This window comes from Arachis duranensis, chromosome 7, assembly GCF_000817695.3.
Source record: "Arachis duranensis cultivar V14167 chromosome 7, aradu.V14167.gnm2.J7QH, whole genome shotgun sequence".
NCBI lineage: Eukaryota > Viridiplantae > Streptophyta > Magnoliopsida > Fabales > Fabaceae > Arachis > Arachis duranensis.
In genome coordinates, this window is record NC_029778.3 from 11,867,174 (window position 1) to 11,882,876 (window position 15,703).

The following is a 15,703-nucleotide window of genomic DNA, read 5'->3' on the forward strand; positions in this document are numbered from 1 at the left end:
GAAACACTACCAACTTATTTACCCGACCATGAAAATGAGTGCTCATGAAAATTACTTTTGTGATGCTGAAGAACCTCTAAGCGATAAAGGCATGGACGTGGATTCTGAAGCCAACGATTTTTTTTACGATAACTTCTATGAGAACTGGGATGGTAGGTCAATTGATGGTATTAGTGACCTTGGTAGTTTTAACTTAAAGTCACTAATGTTGGATGAGATTAAGATGCTACATTTTTCATATCTTAATGTCTCCTTCTCTTTCTACATTTGTATGCCAAAATGAATGGATTTGCTGCAAGAAGGAGCAAGTTGAAGCGCAATGTTAACGGTGATGTCACACAACAATCATTTGTTTGCTTTGGAGAGGGATTTAGGGAGACGAAATTCTATGATGAGAGCAGTCAACGTAAACATGAGCCAAAATCGGAGACTAGATATGGATGCCAGGCTGAGATGCGTGTTCATGTCCATATAGATACTGAGAAATAGAACATAACATATTTCTAAGAAGTTCGTAACCACGAGTTGCTTGCTGATAAATTGACTTTCATGCTTCCGAGACATAGGAAGATGGATGCTGGCGGAATCGACCAAATGAACATGATGTTGAAAGTTGGGATAAAGACTCCTTAGATTTATGCATCCTTTGTCAACACAGTAGTGTGCTTTCAAAATATTTCATTTTTAAAGAAAGAAATATATAACCTAATAGACAAGCAATGAAGGATCTTAGGCGGGGATGCCATAGCTTGCTTAAAGTTCTTGCAATCAATGGATAAAGACGATTTTGGAATATTTGTTTGATACTTGGCTGACAAAGAGGGTCGTTTGGTACATGTTTGCTCGTATAACAAATTTAGTCAATTGGATTATCATATCTTTGGAGATGTGTTGGCGTTTGCGACATTTCAGAAAAATAAGTACATGTGTCCTCTTGTTGTGTTTTTTGGTATAAATCATTATAACCAAACCATTGTGTTTGTTGCTGCTCTTTTCTCAAATGAGAATGAGGATAGTTATACTTGGTTACTGCAATAATTCTTGGAATGTATGAATGAAAAAGCTCATCAATGTGTTATCACGGATGGTCATGGAGCCATGAAAAAAGGCCATTGAATCAGTGTTTCTTAGTATCTACCACCGATTCTGTGCATTGCACTTAATTAGGAATGCAACATCCAACCTTGGGAACCCAACGTTCACGTCCGAGTTTAAAAGATGCATCCTTTTCGATTATGAGATATCAAAGTTCCAAGACCGATGGGTGATGATGGTTTCAAAGCTTGGCCAATGGATGTGTGACCTTTATGCCAGGAGGAAAATGTAGGCAACAGGATACATTTGTGGGCATTTTTGGGGGGGTTTCAGGACGACATCTAGATGTAAGGGGCTGCATTCAATGTTTGGAAAATTTGTTCACTCATGGCACAATTTGAGAGACTTTGTTGACCAATTTTTTCGTTGTATATTGAAAATGAGGTCAAGGGAATGCCAAACTGACCTAGTTTTTATGGTAGGCAATTTGGTACTACAAATTTCGCTCCATGCACTAGAGAAATTAGCTACAAATATACTCACAAGAGAAATATTCTTCCTTTTCAGACCGATGTTGACAAAGGCATGCAGTTTAAAGGTCTGATCATGCACACTCACACCAACATGTGAAATTTACACCCTTTCATGGTCGGACAATTCATGGAAGGAGTAGCAGGTATCTCACTACCCTAGTTCTTCCATTTTTAAGTGCTCTTGCATGAGGATGGAATCTCTCGTATACTACCTTGTGATCATGTTGTCCTAATACTTGTACATTTAGACTTCACTAAAATTCCAAACCGTCTTTTCTTGGCAAGGTGGTCAAAGAATGCTAGGTCAAGAGTGAGAGTGTTCATGGACAAGGGACCCTTTTGTTGGGATTCCATGGCGACTTGTCAAAATTGGATGTTGAACGATCTTTGTAAGGAGATGTGTGTGCTTGCTTGTAAAAATGTTAAAGAATTTGTGGATGTCACTGGTAAGATTAGAAATGAAATCATTCGTCTAAAGCAGCTAGGAGAGTCACCTGAGTTCACATGCCTGGAAGTGGGTTCAACGAACAAAAATTTAATATTAGTATTCTCGTCTTTGACATGAAAGCTCATCACTTTAAGCACTCAAAATGACAAAATATGTAGTTAGAGAGAAAGACAACATACCTCTAGTTTATAGGTCAAAGCTTTAACTGCGGCAGATAGTGCCTTCACACTTTCTGTTAGCTCACAGTAGAGCGGATTCTCAACCTGCAAGGCATGCGAAAATGATAAAGACATTATTTTTCTATACGACACGGCATGAAGGTGACAAAGGCCACTTACATTCACAAAAGGTTGGATTAACGTGGCTCCATCGAGTATTTCGTGTGCCTCATCGTTTAGGTGGCACTCAGTATCCTAGTTGAGGGAGTTTTCGACGTCCATGGTGACTTTGACTTGGAATGAAGCGTCTATGATGGTTGGCCGAACTCAACTCAGTATGTGAAGAATGGTATCAACAATGTGTTTGTAACTTTAGCTGGGATCTTCATCCTATTAATAAAATACGAGTATTGATACAACCAAAACGTTTCTATTGCATAGCTATTGTGTCTTTTTATAAGAGATAGAATGCCATTGCCAAACCTAGTTTAATTCTGCATTGCAACAGAAAAAAAAGCCTTTAAACAAATATTTCTCTTACTGTGAATCTGGTATCGTAACCTACTATTGTTTGTCTACATCATCTTAGTCAATCTAGTATATCAAAAAAGGCGACTTAAGTGGCAAAGATAACACCGTTATTTAAGTCACTCAATTTTTAAATTGGAGGACAATTTTTATGCTAATCTATATTTATTTTTTAAAAATTAATACATTTTAAATTAGACCATAACAAATATATTAACAGGATTTATTATCACAAGGGATGGTCATTCCCATCCTAATATAAGTTTGTTATAATTTTTTGAAGAAGATATTTTTAGTTCAAAATAGAAAAAATAAAATAATGAGGATGATTTAACCAATTGTATTATAGTGGAATTCTTGTATTTTATATTAGGACATCAGTATATTAATAAGTAGGGTCACTCTCCAGTACAAATTTAAATCTGTACAGATATACAGATATTTCTTTTGATTAAACTGCTTTATGACACGTGGGTTTTTTTATCTCTTTTGAGAGAGCAGCTTGGCAAATCATATTCAGTTTGAGAGAGCCGCACAAACAGGTGAACCATTAGTAAATTTTGGGTCAGCATTAATGGGCTTTTTTTCTTCTTTAAAAAATGATTTGGTTTTTGAAGCTTTTTATTATATTTATTGTTATTAGTATATAAAAACTGTTCTATAATGGTTATTAGTTTACTAGAATAGTATTTGATGAAAATTAATATTAAACCAAAAAAAAAAACTTAATATTAAATCTAAGAAGAGCCAAAGTATGTGATCCTATTTTCCGACCACATTTTTATTATTTTTAATCTTGAGAAATTAATTTTTACATTTTTATTTTTATAATTATAAATTTGGTAAAATAATTAAAAGATTAGAATAAAATTTTATTTCAAAACATAAATAAAAATTTTAGAATTTATTTAACAGTTACAATGTATAAAATAAATAAATTTCAATTATATAAAATATGATAAGAAAATCATGTTATTATAAATGACAGAAAATTTTTAAACTCTAAAGTATTTAGAGTTATATAGGAATACTTTAATTAAAATTTTAAATAAGTAAACGGTATACCAAAGGTAAAAGAAAAATTTAAACCGTTATAATTTGAACTAGAATGAGACCGTGCGACGCGCGGGACGGTAAATTAACGATAGTATATAATAAATATTAAAAATTGTTATGTTTCGTAGAAATAAATTAAATACGTGTAAATTGAAGTTAAATTTAAAAGGTGTTTTATTTTAAATAATTTGTAGTATAAAAGATTTGGATGTTGGAGTTATACAAAGTAACATTTTTATTTGGTGGTTTAATTTTTGCATTTGTTTTAGTTGATGGACTTAGTCATCTTATGTGGGCTCATCCTCCTTTTTTTGTTGGTTGTTAGAGTTGCCATTTTCTTCATTTTGTGGTAGATTCTTGTGAAGACATGTTCTTTATGAATTGTTGAGTTTGATGCATTTTTTATTGTGTTATTTGGTTCCATCTTTATATGTATGTTCTTCTTTCGAATATGTGTCTTGAATTTGTATGGTTTTCTTTCTCCTTAATCTCTTGATGGGGTGGTGCTTCAATGTCATTATTTTTCTGAAATGTCATTAGATTCGAAGCGGTTATGCCCAATAAATTTTTTGCGTCGCCATCAAATAGTACAAAAGTTGTTGTAACACTTTGATATGAAACATTTAATTGAATTTTAAACTTAAAATAAGTATTGGGTTAGCAACTAATAATTTGACAGATGAGATTATGAAAAGTATATAGAGTTATCTTATTGTTGGATATTGTGGTGTTTGATTACATGTGCTACAAATGTAGTTATTTCTTTTTTTTATATGCTTTCTTCTGACACTTTTTACATTTAGCATAGTTCCATCCTAATTTGTCATCAATTTCGTTTATAGTTGCTAAAATTGTGAAGATCTTTTCCTATTCCAATATTCAATTTATGTTATCATTAGATATATGATATTTGAGTAAGTTGAATGTATGATGCATGTTGTGATTTTTTTTTGTCATACCTAATCATCAAATTCTCATTGCATGGCCATTAGATTTTGGATAGTTATTCGATTTCTAATTGTTCTGCTCTAAAAGAATGATACTCTATTGAGTAAATTTGAAATGTGCAATTCGGAAATAATTTTTTGTGCTAAATTTGATGTTATGTGAATGAATAGTAATAAGAGACTTATATATGTAGTTTAAATGATATGGAATTTAAATACTTATAACGTAAAATTTATTATGATTAATAATATTATTATGATATTTGTAATATGGATATTTATTACCTTTAGTGAGTTATTTATAAAAATTAATAAATTAATTGTTGCGGTTATAAATTTATTATATTGTTTATAATGGTAAGATATAATAAATATAGGAATATGAATTCAATGTATTTGTAGGTTACAAATTTATTGGATTCTATTTTTTAGTTTTTTATATGTATATTTTAGTTTTTTTTGCTGATTTGGAAATAATAGTTGATTTGGCAAGAATTGAGTGGTTGATTTTAAGGTTATGCCAAGTAAGCAATATTGCTGACATGATATTAGTAAGAGGAAAAAACTGCCTCAAAAGTAATGTGGTGCATGCTTATGTACCTACTTTTATATATTAAGAATAGATTCGTCGTGTGTTGTTGTGATGCTAAAGTTATTATGTAACTGATAGTTAGTATTTATTCGGATTGATTTTTTTTAGTGAAAAAGTATTTTTTTCAAAAATAAAGTATTTTCATAAAAATTTAAATATGTTTACATATTAAAAAAAGTATTTTTATTAAAAAGTTATTAATTTAATTTTTTAAGTCAATAATACTTTTTCTTTTTTGAAAAAGTAAAAGCAAAATCTTTTTAATATTTAATTTTTTTTAAAAAAATCCATCCTAATGTGCAATCGTTTTTTTTTTTGTTTATCAAAAAGAAAAAAAAGTTACATTTTCAAAAAACCAAAGATGACCGTCATATTTTTGTTTAATGAAATTAAGTTCTTAGATAAAAAAAATTGGTAAAAGTTGTTTTTAGCATAGTTATTAAATCCAGTTTGATCTTGTTAGTCAAATTGGTAAATCTAGTTTGACTTTGTTGATTGAATTAAAAATTTGGTTATCAATTTGTATTGGGTCATTAAAAATATAGTCGCGCTAGTGTACAGATCAAAGTTCATACAGATATACAGATTTATTTTCACTTTGTTTCACATATCGACACGTGTTGGCCCCTTGTTGCAATATGCAGATGACACAGAGGAGGTGGCATGAGCACATGGAAGGTGCGATGGAGCCGGCTTGGTGGGGTGTAGTCGAACCAAACGACATCTTCATCAATTTTGGTGTTTTCTCCCGAACGGTTCGGTTGAACCGATTTTTATTGATTCTAAGAAGTTTTTACCTGCTTTGACCAGTTCTAACCAATTTTGACCGGTTCTGTTCCTTAAGCTGTTCTAAGATTGCACCAGATCAATTGCGAGTCCGATCCACCGGTTTTTGTAGTCAAATAGGACGGTTCAGACCGATTCTTACAACTATGTCGATTCATTTAACCTTTCTTGCCTTCCACCAAAAGCCACATCGTCTCTTTTCTCTCGGCTCTCCTTCTCTTCGGTCACGTCATTCAACAACGAAGAAAGAAGGAAACGGAAGGTGCAGAAGCTACGGTGGGTGGTAGAACAAAAGGTGTGTTCCCGCATCCATGCAAGAAGAAAGGGCTAATACCAAGAGCCTAGTCACACTACGGTCAAAGCACATCAAAAACTATTTTTTCTTATTAAGTGTAATTTACTTAGATGTGATTAAAAAATAATTGAATATTATGTAGAGTAAAAAATTGATATTATTGAAGGATAAAATTAAAATTTATTTCTATGTATCGTTTTTGTCCCCAACGTTTTCGTCCTATTTAAGTCCCTAACATTTCAAAACCGTCTCAATTTTGTCCCGCCGTCAATTCTATTAACGGATCCCTAACGGCAGAACAACATTGAGTCAATTTTAAAACGTTAAAGACTTAAATAGAACGACTGAAACGTTAGGAACAACTTTGGGACTTACCCCGATCATTGAGGACAAAAACGATATTTTACTCAAATATAAACCCAAAACATAAACTAAATAGCATATAAAGATCTATTATTTCACTGTTTTTCAATTAACTTCATATTTTTTTCCAAGATTTTTATAATTTGCATGGCCCAAAGTTAGTAATGAATATTTTTTTCTTGCACTTAATGTAAAAAAATTATAAATATTTTAAAAAAGATACATGCAAATATAAATATGAAATTTAATTTATTTAAGTAAAAATACCAAAAATTCATTTTTTAACATTTGTTATTGTTCATACCCTGGCCCAATACCAAGGCCCAGGTCCAACTAAAAGGCCTAACCTGAAGGGTTAAGCCCAGATAAAGTACCGACCTTCACATAAGAAGTCGGTACCAACCATGACTTGGTCTGAAGAAGTCGGATGTGAGATTAGCCGGCGGATAAACACTCATTCAAATGAGTAACCTCCCCTAAAATCCCTCTAACCGCTTCATAAAGCCATATCTTAACCTCCCCAAGATAATAGGGACGGTTAGCATCCTAAAGATACGGCACTACACCAACGGTGGTTATTGGCTCACCACTATAAATACACTGACACCCCTCAGGTATCTCTAAGTCCAATACTCTCTAGACCTGCTTACACTCTTGCTAACTTAGGCATCGGAGTGTCTTTGCAGGTACCACCCCCCATTCACTCGCAAGCACAAGTCAGACGGAGCCTCCCGAGTTGCAGATCCATCCGGAGTTCTCCTCCTTCACACACTTGGGCCGTCAAACGCCATCCATCGTATTAATCTCCGGTTACCTACCGTAACATTGGCGCCATTGCCGGGGACCCGCGAGATCATCCCTCGATGGCAGATAGATCCCACGAAGAAGGCCATACCGAAACAGATTCTGAACAAGAGAATCTTGACATGGCTAATAACAATGAAGACATGGCCCAACACCAAGACAATGACCAACACAAAGAGGGCACCTCCGGAGTAAAGAATCCGAAGGTGAATTCCTCAGATGGGCGTGAATCAGAAAAAGGAGGACCATCCCACGTAGCTGAATTAATGGAGTTAGTCCATAGCCGCCTGGAGCAATTGGAGAAAGAGCGGGAAAAACAGAAGGAAACTGAGAGATACCTCAAAGAGGAGATGGAACGGCGAAAAGAGTTAGAAAGAAAACTCTTTCAAAAGCCCTGATATGGACCTCTACGATGGAACTACGGATCCAAAGCATCATCTGAGCAACTTTAAAAGTCGGATGTATCTAGCTGATGCCTCCGACGCTACGAGATGCAAGGCTTTCCCGACCACTTTATCAAAAGCAGCAATGAAGTGGTTTGATAGCCTCCCCCCGAGATCCATCACCAGCTTTGAAGACCTCTCAAGGAAGTTCTTGATGAGGTTCTCAATCCAAAAGGACAAGGTAAAACATGCACCGAGCCTCCTGGGAATAAAACAGGAGGTCGGAGAATCTTTACGAGCCTATATGGAAAGGTTCAATAAGGCATGTTTGGAGATCCAAGACCTGCCCACAGAGGCAGTCATAATGGGGTTAGTCAATGGGCTTAGAGAAGGTCCCTTCTCACAGTCCATATCTAAAAGACACCCCGTTTCTCTAAGTGATGTACAAGAAAGGGCCGAGAAGTACATCAACATGGAAGAGAATGCAAAATTAAGAGACCTGAGTTGGCGGCCCGGACCCGCTTCCTCATCTAAGGAAAGGGAAAGGGAAGGCAAGAAGAAGGAAGAACTCGGTCTCGAAAGGCCCAGAAAATATCACTCTTATACTCCCCTAAAAACCTCTATAGTGGACGTATACAGAGAGATTTGCCACACCGAAAGACTGCCACCCCCTAGACCTATTAAAAATAAGAAAGGGGGAAGCCGCGGCGATTATTGCGAGTACCATAAGATATATGGTCACTCCACTAACGACTGCTACGACCTTAAGAATGTGATAGAAAAGCTGGCTAGAGAAGGTCGGCTTGATAGATATCTCATGGAAAGGTCGGACGGTCATGGAAAGATAAAGCGAGATGATATGGATAGAAGAGATCCACCACCACAGACCCCAGAGAGACATATCCATATGATCTCAGGAGGGTTTGCGGGAGGTGGAATCACCAAATCCTCTCGCAAAAGACATCTCAAGAGAGTCTATCAGGTCGGGGAAGAGACACCCGACCTCCCCACTATCTCATTCACAAAAGAAGATGGGCAAGGAGTAATCCCCGGGCACGATGACCCCGTGGTGATAACCATGATCCTAGCCAATGCCCATCTCCACAGAACCCTAGTAGACCAAGGTAGCTCGGCGGACATTCTTTTCAAGCCCGCCTTCGACAAGCTAGGGTTAGAAGAAAAAGAGTTGAGAGCCTACCCCGACACCCTATATGGGTTAGGGGATACGCCAATAAAACCACTGGGATTTTTGCCCCTTCACACCACTTTCGGAAGAGGGGAAAAATTAAGGACTCTGAGTATAGACTTCATAGTCATCGATGAAGGGTCAGCCTACAATGCCTTAATCGGCAGAACTACCCTTAATCGCCTCGGAGCAGTGGTATCCACTCCCCACCTTTGCATGAAGTTCCCGACTCCAGGAGGAATAGCAACGGTGAGGGGAGATCAAAAATTGGCGAGAAAGTGCTATAATGAAAGCCTAAATCTGAGAGGAAAGGGCAAAGAAATCCACACCATAGAGCTAGGCGGCACCAGAACCAGAGAAGAGTTGCGACCCCAACCGGGAGGAAAAACCGAGGAGATACAAGTCGGTGAGGAAGAAGGAAAAAATACTTACATAGGAGCCAACCTAGGGGAAACCCTAAAACAAAGGTTGGGTGAACTCCTAAGAGCTAATTCCGACCTCTTTGCTTGGAAGGCTTCTGACATGCCCGGGATTGATCCCGAGCTAATGTCCCACAAACTCTCGGTTTACCCAGGGTCCCGACCTGTACAGCAAAGAAGACGCAAGCTCGGCCCAGAGCGAGCCTCAATAGTAGAGGAACAAGTACAGGCGCTCCTGGAAGCCGGCTTTATTAGGGAGGTCAAATACCCAACGTGGCTAGCCAATGTAGTGCTAGTCAAGAAACAGAATGGTAAATGGAGAATGTGTGATGAGCGGATAATTTGTATGCTTTTTGGCATTGTTTTTAGTATGTTTTTAGTGTAATCTAGTTAATTTTTAGTATATTTTTATTAGTTTTTAGCTAAAATTCACTTTTCTGGACTTTACTATGAGTTTGTGTGTTTTTCTGTGATTTCAGGTATTTTCTGGCTGAAATTTAGGGTCCCGGGATATAACCAAATCCCGATGCACGAACCCGACCAGGAGAAAACATCGTTCATCACGCCAAAAGCCAACTATTGTTATGTGGTCATGCCATTCGGACTAAAGAATACAGGAGCCACGTATCAAAGGCTGATGAACAAAGTGTTTTCCCCCCACCTAGGGAGCCTAATGGAAGTATACGTCGACGACATGTTAGTAAAAACCAAGCAAGAAGTCGACCTCCTAACAGACCTCTCACAAGTCTTCAACACTATAAGGTTGCATGGGATGAGACTAAATCCCGCAAAATGCGCCTTCGCAGTAGAAGCAGGAAAATTTCTAGGCTTCATGCTAACACAAAGAGGGATTGAGGCCAATCCCGACAAATGCAGGGCCATCCTAGAAATGAAAAGCCCGACTTGTGTGAGAGAGGTTCAACAGCTCAATGGCCGACTTGCAGCCCTCTCTAGATTTTTGGCAGGATCGGCACTAAAATCCCTTCCACTATTTTCTCTATTAAGGAAGGGGCGCCAATTTGAATGGACTTTAGAATGTGAGGAGGCATTCCAAGAGTTCAAAAGATTCCTGAGTCAACCTCCTATATTAACCCGACCAGTACCGGGAAAAGACCTCGTCCTGTACTTATCCGTGGCAAACAGGGCTGTCTCATCAGCCCTGATCAGAGAAGACGAGGTCGGACAGCACCCGGTCTACTTTATCAGTAAGGTCCTACAAGGCCCTGAGCTAAGGTACCACAAACTAGAGAAGTTTGCCTACTCCTTAGTGATAGCCTCACGAAGGCTACGACCTTACTTTCAGGCTCACACAATAAGAGTCCGTACGAACCAACCCATGAAGCAAATCCTCCAGAAGACGGATGTTGTAGGGAGAATGGTTCAATGGGCGATAGAGCTCTCTGAGTTTGATCTGAGATATGAAACTCGGACAGCCATTAAAGCCCAATGCCTCGCCGACTTCATTGCAGAATACGCAGGCGAACAAGAGGAAAAACCGACTACATGGGAACTCTATGTAGACGGATCCTCCAACAAAACAGGAAGCGGCGCAGGCATAATATTGGTAGACGGAAAAGGAACCCAGATAGAGGTCTCCTTAAAATTTGAATTTCCGGCTTCAAACAATCAGGCAGAATATGAGGCCTTGATTGCCGGATTAAAGTTAGCAGAAGAAGTTGGCGCTACAAAGGTGATGAGCTACAGCGACTCACAAGTGGTGACTTCCCAAATAAGTGGGGAATATCAGGCAAAGGACCCCAATATGAAGAAATACTTGGAAAAAACCTTGGAACACCTAGGGCACTTTGCGGAAACCGAGGTCAAGCATATAACTCGGGATCTAAATAGCAGAGCTGACGCCCTATCCAAGTTAGCAAGTACCAAACCCGGGGGGAACAACAGAAGCCTGATTCAAGAAACTCTCCAAGAGCCCTCGGTATCAAAAACAGAAGATGAACAAGAAGTACTTGAAGTAGTTGGTTTAAACCTCGGATGGATGAATCCCTTGGTCGAATACCTGAAATTCGATATCCTCCCCAAGGAGGAGAAAGAAGCTAAAAAGATCCGAAGGGAAGCACAGCATTATACTTTGGTGAGAAATGTCCTCTACAGAAGAGGAATATCGACACCATTGCTAAAGTGCGTACCGACCTCAAGGACCACCGAGGTTTTGGAGGAAGTACATAGTGGAATCTGCGGAAACCATCTCGGGGCAAGGTCGCTGGCCAGGAAAGTAATCCGAGCAGGATTCTATTGGCCGACCTTGCAGAAAGATGCCACAGACTTTGTGAAAAAATGCCAACCATGCCAGATGCATGCAAATTTCCACGTAGCTCCACCAGAAGAGCTCATTAGTATAACTTCCCCCTGGCCTTTCGCAAAGTGGGGAATGGATTTGTTAGGTCCTTTTCCCCAAGCGCCAGGACAAGTCAGGTACTTGATCGTGGGAATAGACTACTTCACAAAGTGGATAGAAGCGGAACCATTAGCCACCATCACCGCTCAAAGAAGTCGCAGGTTCCTCTACAAAAACATCATCACAAGGTATGGAATACCCTATTCCATCACCACAGACAATGGAACCCAATTCACCGACGCCACCTTCAGAAGTCTGGTAGCCAGTATGAAAATCAAGCATCAATTCACCTCGGTAGAACACCCACAAGCCAATGGGCAAGCCGAGGCAGCTAACAAGGTCATACTGGCAGGATTAAAGAAGAGACTACAAGAAGCAAAGGGAGCTTGGGCTGAAGAGCTCCCTCAAGTGCTGTGGGCTTATAGGACAACCCCCCAATCCGCCACAGGAGAAACACCCTTCCGACTAGTCTACGGCGTAGAAGCCATGATTCCAATAGAAATCAATGAGCAAAGCCCAAGGGTAATATAGAAATCAGTGAGCAAAGCCCAAGGGTAATTCTTCATGATGAGGTCGGAAATGTACAGGGGCACAAAGAGGAGCTCGACTTGCTCCCCGAAGTCCGAGAGAACGCCCAGATAAGAGAAGCGGCATTAAAGCAAAGAATGACTACCAGATACAACAAGAAAGTCATTCGAAGAACATTTGCCTTGAATGACTTGGTCCTAATCAGAAACGACATCGGAGTCAACAAATCAGGAGAAGGAAAGCTCGCCGCTAATTGGAAGGGGCCATACAAAATCAAGGAAGTGTTAGGGAAAGGTTATTATAAAGTAACCGACCTGAATGGCACTGAGCTACCAAGGTCGTGGCATGCTTGTAATATGAAAAGGTACTACAGTTAAAAGCGAACTCTACTCCCTGATGTACTCTTTTCCCAACTTCATGATTTTTTCCCAAAAAGGGTTTTTTCTGGAGAAGGGTTTTTAACGAGGCATCATAGTAGAGGCTAAGGGAAAATAGACCATCAAATAGGCTATCAAGACCCTTAGTAGCAGAAAGGTACCTTCCCCAATTAATAAAGATCTTTTTCATTTACAATATCTCTTTTAAATATCCTCCTTTATTTTTTATAAGTTTTTCTACGAAACGCGCCGACTTAAGCTCGACAAAACGTGAAAATCCCATGAACCGACCTAGATGGTCGTCAGGATAAAACGACGAGGTACAAGTCGGCGTAAAGAGGTTATATGAGTTGATCGTAAGAACTCAGGAATCATCCGACTCTTAAGTCGAAATGAAAATCCGAGTAAAGCAAACTCGAAAGAGCTCCGAGTAAAAGAAAACCGAGCTCCGAGTAAAGCAAAAACGCATCACAAAAATAACCTAAGTCATAGAAGCTCACTCGAGAAAAGTTGAGTATAAAGGATAACAAAAGAGATAGGAAAACCTGGAAAAAGTTTAAAGGCTGCATAAAAGCCCTTGAACAAAAAAGGCTCGAGAAAACAATACAAGCTAACAAAAAGGTTTTCCCGAAAAGATCAAACATATCCAAAACAGAAAAGCATGTGCACGCACAAGGTAACTTAGCACCCTTATCCAAAAAAGGGCATTTACTTTGTTTAAACCCTTATCCAAAAAAAAAGGGGGCACAGATCAGAATATTTTGTTTACGGCCTTAAAAGGCCAAACAGAAATTGTTCACAACCACCAACAGACAAATAAAGTTTAAAAAAGGGGGGACCCACAGGCCGGGCCCCCATATAGCCATAAAAAATAAAGAGTCATTTCTTCAAAGGAGTAAAGGAATCACCACCGCTAGGCTCAGGAGGGGCGCCACCAGGACCAGTCGGAGGAACGGAGGAAGAACCCGGAGCATCCTTAGGACGAGGAGGAGACTCTATAATCCTCTGCCCCCGAGGCTTTAGGTCTGACTCGGAAACGACCTCGGGGACAGGAGGGTCAACGATAGCGCCATCGATAACTACCTTGTCAGGATGTAAAGGAGAAAGGTCCAAGTCGGGAGCAATAACTCTGACTTGTTCCAAGAAAATTCTCCAAGACTCCTCGGCGCCCTCGGCGATAGAATCCTCCAACTCGGCGTATGCGTTCCGAGAATTCAGCAGGTCCTTCCTCACAGCAACAATATCTTGAAAAAGACTGTGATAGCTCTACAACAATATCTTGAAATAAACTGTGGTAGCTCTCCTGCGCTGTTTTCCTCAAATTTGCCTCCAAAGTGCATTGAGCCCGCAGCTTACTCTCCTCCTCTTTAAGGTGATCCCTCTCCTTCCTCAGTCTATCTCTCTCCTCCTTCAATTCTTTCTCATGTTTTTCATAAATGAGAAGTCTCCCCTCCAGCTCCTCAACCCTCGAGGATGCCCCCAAAGAGCTGAGGGGAGCCTTCTCAAAAATGTCCAAGAGTTTGTTACAAACACCCGCTGTCCTAAAACTCTCCTCGGCCATGGCGGTAAGGTGGTTTCGAACAGAAACATCATCCATACTTATAAAAGGATAGATGTTCTTTCGGACGAATGCCAAAGCATCTGCCTTAACCCCACCATCAAAAGAAGAAGAGCCAGACTCTGAAGTCTTGCGCTTCTTCTTCTCGGGCTCAGAGAGAGTTTGGGCAGAAGGGGGTGGTCGGGGCAAACTTGAGGAAGAAATGACAAGGGGTTGAGAGGGAGTACCCACATTCTTAGGAGGAGGAGGAGGTGGAGAGATGACCGTCTTGGCCCTAGCCCGGGACTTCGCCTTAGCCTCCTGGACCCTTTGGTAAGCCTCCTGAGCATTCTTTTTTGCCATATCTACAAAAGAAACAACCAAGTTACAAGTCGGTAAAATACAAGTCGGCAAACAAAAGTTACAAGTCGGTAGAATGCAAGTCGGCAGTAACAAAATAAAGAATGCATGCACTACCTAGTTGAGATTGAACAAAAGTCGGAGTTCCTTGGAGGATTTTCCTGGTATCCAAGTATGGAGCCCTCCCCCATGCTTCTCGGAAAAACCCTACAATGGCCGCCTCCACCTCATCCAGGTCATCGGGACCATACTTTTCACAAGAGGAAGGAGGCGACCAATAAAGGGGGAAGCGGGGGGAGGAATGCTCATCCAGGAAAAAGGGGTGGTGACCCTCTACGGCTTGAACTTTGAAAAAGAAGTTTTTGAAGTCGTGGAAAGATTCGTCGAAAAGGGTGAAAATCCTCCGACCTTGAATGGCTGAAAATCCTCCGACCTTGTATGGCTCGAAAGGATACCCATTGCTGTTTGTTGTTTAGCCCACTAAAGGGCTTAGTCATATGGAAGAGAAAGAAAAAAATCCTTAGAGAAGTTGGAAAGTCCAGAGCGTGGCTGATAAACTAATAGATCTTCAAAAAACCCCAAGAATTGGGGTGAAGTTGAGTAGGGGCAACTCTACAGTGATGCAAAACAGATATCTCGAAATCGGAGAAAGGAAGAAAAACACCCAAACGGGTGATCATACACTCATACATAAAGAAAAAATGAGGGGCCGCCTCATTTTCTCTCCCAAAACAGACCCGGTCTTCAGGACCCGGGATTACCAGTTCATATTTTGGCTCGTCCTCCTCCGAAGTACAGAGCCTGTGATGAGTACGAAGATGAGTGATGAACTCAGCATCGACCAACGGTTCCTCCCCAAGGACCGTAACGTCAACCCACTGAGAAAGAATGTCTACAGAAGCCATTTTTTTTTATAAAGAAAGTGGCAGAGACCTACAAAAAGGAAAAAGAAAAAGAAAAATCAAAAAACAGGGCCCCTAAAGAGGAGAGACATGAAGCTAGAATCTACAGG